Source organism: Morone saxatilis, unplaced genomic scaffold (assembly GCF_004916995.1).
Source record: "Morone saxatilis isolate NCDOM2014 unplaced genomic scaffold, NCSU_SB_2.0 Contig23, whole genome shotgun sequence".
Classification (NCBI taxonomy): Eukaryota; Metazoa; Chordata; class Actinopteri; family Moronidae; genus Morone; species Morone saxatilis.
The window spans coordinates 18,471,909-18,481,187 of NW_023339796.1; positions in this window are offsets into that span (position 1 = coordinate 18,471,909).

The following is a 9,279-nucleotide window of genomic DNA, read 5'->3' on the forward strand; positions in this document are numbered from 1 at the left end:
AATCGCCTGACAGTAAGAATTCTTGTGTTTTTGTTACCTTAGAAGGAGACATTTTTGGCCATGTTGAACCACCATGTTTCTATAATAGCCCAGAATGGACAAAGGGTGAAGTGAGGGTGTGGCTGTCTGCAGTATCCCAGCTAGATGCCACTAAATCCTTCAGACTGGTCCTTTAACTCAATTCAACTCATTTAGCACAATCACTGTACAGTAGTATATATAGACTCAGAAGGATATTTGTTTTTCCTCAGTTCTTATGCTAAATCACTCAGGTGTCAACAGATTGAATGTGTTTAAAGTTAACAGTTTCACACATTTTAATCATGTCCAGCATTACCCTGGCACTGTGAGGAAGTGGAATCAATAGAAACCCCACCACAGTTTGTCATTGTGTTAAAAAAAATGAATCTTTCAGGATAGAGACCACCATTTAAAAGCTGACTGCGCGATGTGGATGGGATGCCAGATTGGCGTCACGTGTGGATTCAAGCAGCAGATGCTGAGCTCAGTAGAAAACCAATAATCCTGTAAAGCGTGAAATGTGTTTATGCAGTGATTTCAGTGTAATATCTACGTGCTTGATTTGATGCATTTGATGATTTCATCATTTGCCATTTTTTCACGGTGACAGGAAAGCATTCACATGGGTCATTGTCTCCATTCACAATATAGTTGATGTCAGTCTCTGGTGCAAAACAAATCAGCGCATGTGCACTTTGATTTACTGAACCAACCTTATTTCTGGATTTGTCAAAACATTTCAAAACAAGTGTAGGTCGGGTTGTCATTCAGTTAATGGTGTTATAATTGAAAATGCCGATCTGTATGTTGGTGCCATCCTGGCATCCTCAGGGCCAGAACTGATTCAAGATCAGCTCAAAATGAGAATAAAGTGCATTATCACACTGAAGTCTCTCCGGATGGTTTAAAATAAAGATAATACTGATAAAAGCGTCAGAATAAATTAAAGAAAGCTGCACTATCAGTATCATGTTAAGATTAGGTCACACACAAAAAGTTATTCTCAGTTTCAAAAAGAAATGATTGTTTTTTCTTCATTTAATAGCCAGAATGTGCCAGTGTGTCTGTACAAGTATAATGACAACTCCTACAGTTACCAGCAGAAACAACATGCTCTCTGTGTTTTAGGGAGCGCTCACGAGGATGCTCACAATATTTTTAAGGTCAGTTGATGGAAGGGTTTAAAAAAAAATCAATGTGTGGTGGTTAAATTTCCCTTGGGTGGTGTGCTGCTCATCAAGTAAATAACAACCATAGGGCTCAAATGAGTCCCTCAGAATTACTTTGAGGAAATGCATGCTGCCCAAAAGTGAACCAGTAATGACTACACAGAGGGAAAGTGTGGACCACACTCGATCTTTGGCCTGCAGGGCTTCCAACAATGACGGTAAATGAGATGCTGTTTGAGTCAGATGAAGGTCAGACGAGTGAATTCCAAATTTCGGCAGATGAGACTTTGTGGGTTTAATATTTCGAAAACAATGGCACATAATTCACATCTTTCTGCACAAAAATGGCAAACAGCGCTAATCATCTGCAAGACCTTCAACAGTATACGTTCAATTTAATAACTGCAGGTCTTCCTCTGTGGTCTCTCGCCCCCTCTTCTTCATTGTCCACCTGCCTCTGTTTCGACGCAATGGTCCGTCGCTATTTCTCTCTCTTTGATTGACTCTCTCTTTCTTGCTCTCCCTCCCTTCCTTCCTGTCCTATCCAGTCCAGTACTGGATAAATGAAAACCCATCAAGAAGATATCAAGATAAACATAAAAGTAGTCTGTGGTTGACAAGAAAATAAGAGTCATCCATCAAAGGGCTTGGTTACTTACACAACGTGTCAGAGAAACCCTTAGGTTCTCAACACCATGCCTGGCTCTCTTAAATTTAGGACACTGAACCGGATCACCACATCAGACAGTTGGACAACAACCCTGAAAGATAGGGAAAAAAGAGAGTTTTAAATCCAGGATTTTTTGTTAACATTGCTGACCAGTTTGGGGTCCTGGAGAGCGTTGCACCTTTCAGGGAGATGGTAGAGGAGAAAGTCTTCATCTTCATATCAGACAACTGGAATCTGCATCATCCTTCTTTCTCCAGGTTTCCCTGACATATCTGACGTCAGAGCTTGTCTTTTTTTTAAAACACATAAATGCTCCATTTCACTTGTATAGGTGAATGAAAATTGGTGGGCCACATAATTTCTTGTCCATTCCTTTGGTAAGATAAGCCAGTGTTTATACAGTTTTGTCCTCCCTGCTAATGTACACCACCGTCCTGATGCCACAAAATGAAAGCTTGTCCACGATTTAATCTCACTTTTGACCTGGTTATAAATCATTCTTGGTACTGTATAAAGCTACTATGTGCTTCACAGTGCTGCAATCACTGGAAACATCTAATGGTACTGAATGCAAATAGAAGACTATTGTACAATTTCCCACAAATCAATTCAAGGTCAACGACGCAGATCAATTAAGAGGGTAATGATGCAGTATATTAGACTTGGCTACCTGTGAGTTCAGTGTGATATGAGGAGGTCATTAAAGAGGGATGACTTTGCCCCAAGCATCTCTTTATTTATAAATTCCTTCAAGTCAATACTTCATTATGAGGAAGTTGTACTGCTGGACAAGATCAGCATGTAGCTTTAGTAACCAGTGAAAAACTTCAGATTCTGACTAAATGGGATATTAGACAGAGCAGATGAAGTGCAGCACAGTTTCTGTTTCTGCTGCTCTGAGCTGCTATATTTTGACTCCATAAAAATAGCTTCATTTTCATGGGACTGTCACCAGTTCCCAGGAAACAAATTACATCTGGCTGTGAATTAAAAATGTCTCCAGATTAATTATTTCAGTGTGATCTGAAAAGAAAAGGAAAAAGAAAAACTCTCAAACTGTGTGTAATTAGCAGACCTGCTGTGTTGCACTTTATTTGAATATATTGCATATATTGCATGGCATAAAATAACTTGTGTAATTTTTGGTTGGACTATAGAAAACTGTACATGCTGTTTACAGCATAATTAAAGGTTCTTATCTCTTAAGTGGGAAACAAGAATGAGAGTCTACAGACACACAAGCTCAGCGGTGCGTTGAGCCTACCTGCTAACATCTTAACAGTGGCGGTAATAATATGTGGATGTTAAGCGGGCGTTAAGCTAGTTCACCATCTTAGTTGAGCCTGTCAGCATGCTAGCATTTTGCTGCTACGCCAGCATTGTGCCAGAGCCGGAGCCAGGCAGAGGCAAAGAGGCCGAAGAAGAGGACGATGGAGGAAGCTAAGAAGAGAGGAGAGAGAGGTCGCCAGACGAGAGTAAATGTGGGACTGGCTTTTAGTTGCTGATGAGAGCTTTATGAAATAAGAGGCTGCAGACAGACGGTTAGCAGGCCTTCTTGCTGTTGGACTAGTCAGTAATATTAGCTGACTTGCTATGTCTTGTGTTGCTGCACTTGTGATGTTTGGCTGTGTTAGCAAAGTTGTCGACTAAAGTAATTGAATCATAACAAATGCAATGTACAGCCGTCCATATTTACCACAGTGGTATTACAACTGGGGGTGCCGAATCGCACAAATGCCAAATCTTACATAGTGTTGCTTTAAGTAAGTAGAAGTATTATCATCTAAATGTACTTAAAGTAATAAATGCAATAGTACGCATTATGCAGCAGAGTGGACGCTGCCTTTGTATAGTAATAGTATATATTACATGGTTGGATTAATATTACATATGCAATAATATGTACTATGGTAACATAATAATATGCAGCATTTTAATGTTCTTGCAGGGAAAGGTAAGCCTGCTTTTAAGTACTTTATATTCCATTGGGTAGTTTATTCTATAATAATTCATCATATTTTATTAACTGATCAGAAGTTTTGTGAGTAAAATCTTTTATCTGCAAAGTAACTGCAGCTGTAAGATAAATGCAGTGAAGTTAAAATGGAGTAGAAGTATAAATCAGAATAAAACTGAAATACATTCAGTTAAATATTATTATTAATTATCTTTATTAATAAAACTAGCTAGTTGTAAGTACTGCAAAGAGTAGGATCCAACTGCAGAGGCTCCCTCTTGGGGACCCAATTTTATGAATCAATGAAAAGAGTGCAGTCTTCCCAGGAGGGAAGTGAGATCTGCAGCATGTCAGTAACATTAAATGAAAGTCCCATCCACAGGCCTAATATTGATAGCAGTGACACTCGGCTGGCTTTTCAGTCTGAATGTACACAAGATGCAGCAGGCCTGTGTTTGACCGGTCATTGGAAAGTATTAGCAGCAGAAACTTGTTGAGGGAGAGACTATGGCTCAGGAACAAAAAAATGGAACCTGGTTAATGGGCTGAAAATGCAGAGAAATGTATCTGAATCTCTAGAAAGGTTTTTGGTTTCCTGGAAAAGGCTTAGAAGGAGTCATTAAGTGTTAGCATAAGTTACCAGTATGTCAGCATTTAATCTAATGCCTCTGAGGAAACCCCTTGCATTGACATTCATTTCCATGGTCCCTCTTATATCCATTTCTGTTTCTCTCTAGAGCAAAGTGTAAGAAGTTGTTTATGAGAAATGCAACAAAACTGCTTCTCTAATTGGACTGCTTAAGGTTACAAATTCCTGTGACAGACAAGTCAGGATAATGAGCCCAAATAAAAAGGAAGAGGCAGAGTAAGGCTATTCCGCATCGTGACTCCTTGGCAGTGGACAAAAGGCTTCTGCCACTGGCAGGAACAGATCTCGGCAGAGATACACAGTCACCTTTTGACCCCCACCTTGTTCTACTCTCAACTGTAAAGCTCTCCTTCTGTCCTACCAATTCATACACACTTAAAGTACCTAGATCAGTCACATCTGGTATCATACCCTGAGGCCAGATGATAATGAAATGGCTTTCAGCTGACACGGTGCAGCCATCCTGCTACCAGTCATGTGAAGATAACCCGGCTTGTTGCCATTTTTGCCCAGCACACAGGGCTGTGAAGAAGCTTTAACACAGGATTCTCTGGCTGAGTACATGCTTGAGTAGTAGCTCAGCTCCCTTTAGCCCTCCGATCCTCCAGCTGCACTGTGATAATCCTAAAACCACAGCAAGGACCTAAAGCAACATTCATCACTGCCAGACTGTTGGCCACAAGCCATTAGTTAGCAACCATTCGCCCTTCCACACCAATACTCACCACTGAGAACAACACAAGCAGCCGACTGTGGTAGTCGAACAGCTGTGCATGAGGGTACATGACCTGCAAACAATGGTACCAAAAGGGGCAGAGGTAACGTGCTGCTTCCCCTACTTCCATTCTGGTCAAAAAGGTTCTCATCACAATGAAAACTACACACATTGTCACCACACCAGCATCCAAATGACTTGATCACATCCTGCCAAGAGCAACAATTGATTATTGAGAAAGCGATGCATTCATGTGTAATTAAATATCCAACATAATTACTTAAAAGGCAGGTAAGAATTAGTTATGGTCAATTAATCAACTCTTCTATTATTTTTCTGTTTGCTGGAAAATAGATTTTGGCGCGTAAGCTCGTTCAGGTTTGCTTCAAGTAAGCTTTTTCTATCTATTTTGCTGTCGACTTGAAACATCTGGCGTAGAAGGAATGAAGATATATGGCTTCTATTAGCTGTTGTGATTTGAGGTAATACATCAAAAAAAAAAAGGTGGCACTTTAAATAAAGAGGGGTCAAAGGGGGTATTGTGTAACTAAAGCAATCATTAAATGAGGTGGAAGCTGCACTTCTTTTTCTCCTCAGCTTTGTGAGCAGTGATCCAAGTGTTTACCAGAAAAGGGGAGCATGGGGGGGGGGAGACATGCAGCACCCTCTTTTCTCTTCTTCTCTTTTTACCATAATTAATTATCTTCAGTAAATTGGGTGGAAAAGGGGGCTTGAGACTGAAACAGTGTCTTCCTGTAATCTTGAGGTCTGTCAACTCTAACTGTGCTGATTAAAACGAACCAAACCAATTACGGTGAGTAAAATGACTCAGACACTCAAAGCTAATTTGCTGACATTGTCTCATGCGATCCTGCACACATTTGTGTACACTGAAGGTGGCGTGAAGCAAACATGTACATTCAGCTAATCTAAACTTGAGCTGCGTTTCTACAGAACAAATGATGAGACAATGCTTTAATAATAGCAGCTCTGTGTGTGCTGTTCACAGGCAATGCACACAGTGTAAGTGATTGATTACCCAAGATGCACTGCTTATCAGCTAATAAACTTCAAGTTTGACCATCAGAAGAAAAATAAATCCTGGGATATCACTCGAAGTGAGGGACAGTTGTTAATAAATAATTTGTGTGTGTGTGTGTGTGTGTGTGTGTCTATCTATGCATGGCCATAAAACATGTGGCACATGTAATAAAATATGATGACTCTGATGATAATTTACTGTAAATTACTCTTTTAGGGCTCATAGTCCCCCTCGATGCCTCTTTGTTCAGCGTCTACAATTTCAGTGAGTTTCTTAATCACTGCAGTTGCTTTCCATTCAAACAACAAATGTGCGTCTACATACCAATCTATCACTAGCTGATGCTTCTGTTAATCTCACTATATTTGAATGACAGACAGTTTGGAATGGAAACGTGACATGGCAGCGTGCCAGGACAGATTGTCGTTCACACACATTCATATTTTCACTGCAGTTTCATACCAGCAAGATCAGAGACGATTCTGGACATCTCCCAAAGTGTATACGACTACATCTGAGGTACAAACTGGGGCTAGAATGAAGTCGACATTTTGCCCTCGTCTGTGAATTGTTGCATGCCCACTAAGGCTAAATTACATTTTATATATGGCTTGATACTAGACTACTTCTAGCTGAAAAATAGGGTATAAGTGTACTGAGAGATTGTTACTTTGCAGCTACAGTAAGGGACTCTGCACTTTCTCGTTGCCTCTATGTGGCTTATATTCACACACTTTTCCAACGATGTATGCAGGCATCTTTCTCCAATAAACATTCCCTGGATCTTTAATTTCTCAGCCTCCAAGCCCTGATAGAATAATAAAAAAACAAAATGCATGTTACTTAAAAACAACGTGGGGGAGCCATGTAGGTAGGTGAAGAGATGTGCTAAAACATTTTAAAGCTCATTATTTTGAGCTTTATTGATCTTTATTGATCAAATGGGAGCGCCTTGGTAGCTGAATGGTTACAGAGCATGCTGCATGACCAGATGGCCACAACTGTCACGACAAAAAAAAGAACGAAAAAAATAACTCCCAACAAATAATCTTAAAAGAAAAACTAAAACCCAAACAAACAATGGATCAAATGACGAAGTGTAATGTGAAAGCGGTCACTGGTCGTAATGAACCCACCGAGGATGATCACTGCAGTTCCCCTCAGCTATATAGAGCCCTTCAAACTCTCTCACCTCAATGTTTCGGCATTATGGATGCCAACTTGTTACCTACTGTTTCGATTCACCAGCCTCATCCATGTTGTTTCCAGGTGTAGAAGGCTGCCTACTGAACTGACTGTACGCTACCTGGCCAGCACCAAACAGACATACAATGTTAGCAGCTATTGTGTGAACAGAGTGGAGCATCTGGAAGCTAAAGAACCACATGGGAGCTGGTGGAGACCAATAACAGAGCTAAAAGGAGAGTAAATATTGGACTTAATTATTCAGGTTGCCTAAAACACGACTCCAAATGAATGCTAATGTTGCAGGCTTAAATTGATAACTAAACCAATGCAGGTTTTGGTATTTTTTTTCGGTACCAGGGGGATCATTATCACTAGCATCCCTCCCAAAGATGAAATTAATAGCACTGATAAGAGAACTGCCTCCAGACTCCTAAAATGCATGAATTAGTCAGTTAGTGGAATATGAGTACGGCTTCCTTTTATAGCTCAAATACATTTCACTTGAATTTCAGTAGTGATTCTTTAACCAGTGGTGGTCCACTAAATCTATAAATTAGACTCACTCAGTAGACTACATTCCCATGTGCTTTCCTAATTGTAATTATATCACATTTAATGGATGTTAATTATTAATGTATAAGTACCCTGTAATTGCAGAGACCAAAGAGATCTAGACCTATTACTCTGAGGCATTTTGCTCATTACTACTTCACTGTACAGCATTATTTATTTGGTATTTTTTATTTTATTCTGAAATCAAAAGCATCACCCACAAGTGTAATCAATGTATGCATTCAGACACCCTTATTCCCTTCTCAGACATGTTGAGAATGACTTCCCCATATGGACCAGCGTTTATTTCAAAGGTATTGATGTGGCAGAAAGACACAGAAATGGCCTCAGTGCAATTAAGCCAAGCACAGCCAGGATTGTCTTCCATGGACGGCTACTGACAGGATTAGTTATAATGAGAATCTGTAGGGACATGTAAGAGAGGTGGACAGAGTAATTCATTTCTCACGATGATGCCCTTTTTATTTATTCAGCACTACAGTGGTGAGGCTGAGGAGATGAGCTGTATCTTCTCTCAGGTCTTTCAGTGTCTTGGGGAAAAAGTATGAAAATGCTGTTTAACACAGTCATTGTTTCACTGTTGTTCAAACCCTGGCAGTTAGCCATACATTTTCTCTGCCTTTTTCAATTTGTAACTTAGTGTGCTTGGCTTCCACTGTATTACAGAATACTGTAGGGGAAGACTGTGAGTGAATACTGTAATTAAGAATGTAGTGTATATTGTGCAAACGCTGCTGTCTGTCCATATATGAGAGGCATCTATTTTGCTCCCTGATTCCCATTTGTTGTCTATCAAATGAACACACAAGGCTGAAGGACCCAACACCTGCAGCCAGGAGATGATGGGATCTTGAATAAGTGCTGCAATTGAGCTAACAGACCATTTTGTATGTGTTATGTGTACACTCTGAAGCCAGACAGTAGATTTAGTAGAGCATCCGTTCAATGTTTTTACCTTGAAGTCCTGATTCATTTTTTTGTGTTTGTCACAATATAGAATTAAAACAGGCTGTCACTGGTTGCTGGGTCAGATTTATGGCATCACATACACTCACTGGCTTTTCAGGTGACAGGGACATTAATGTTTCCTTCACGTTATGGGGGAAAATTACACTGGAAAGGAAATTCCTATTCAGCTGTTTCCAGACAACTGGCCTCTCCATCTTCAGCTCAGCTTGCATTTGGAAGTGATGTAGTGGACAGAGAGGTATCAGCTAAACGAGGGAAAATGGAAAAGAAAGCAAACCTAAACACAAGGGACAGCCACCCCCTCTTCCTCTTCTTCTTCTTCACCC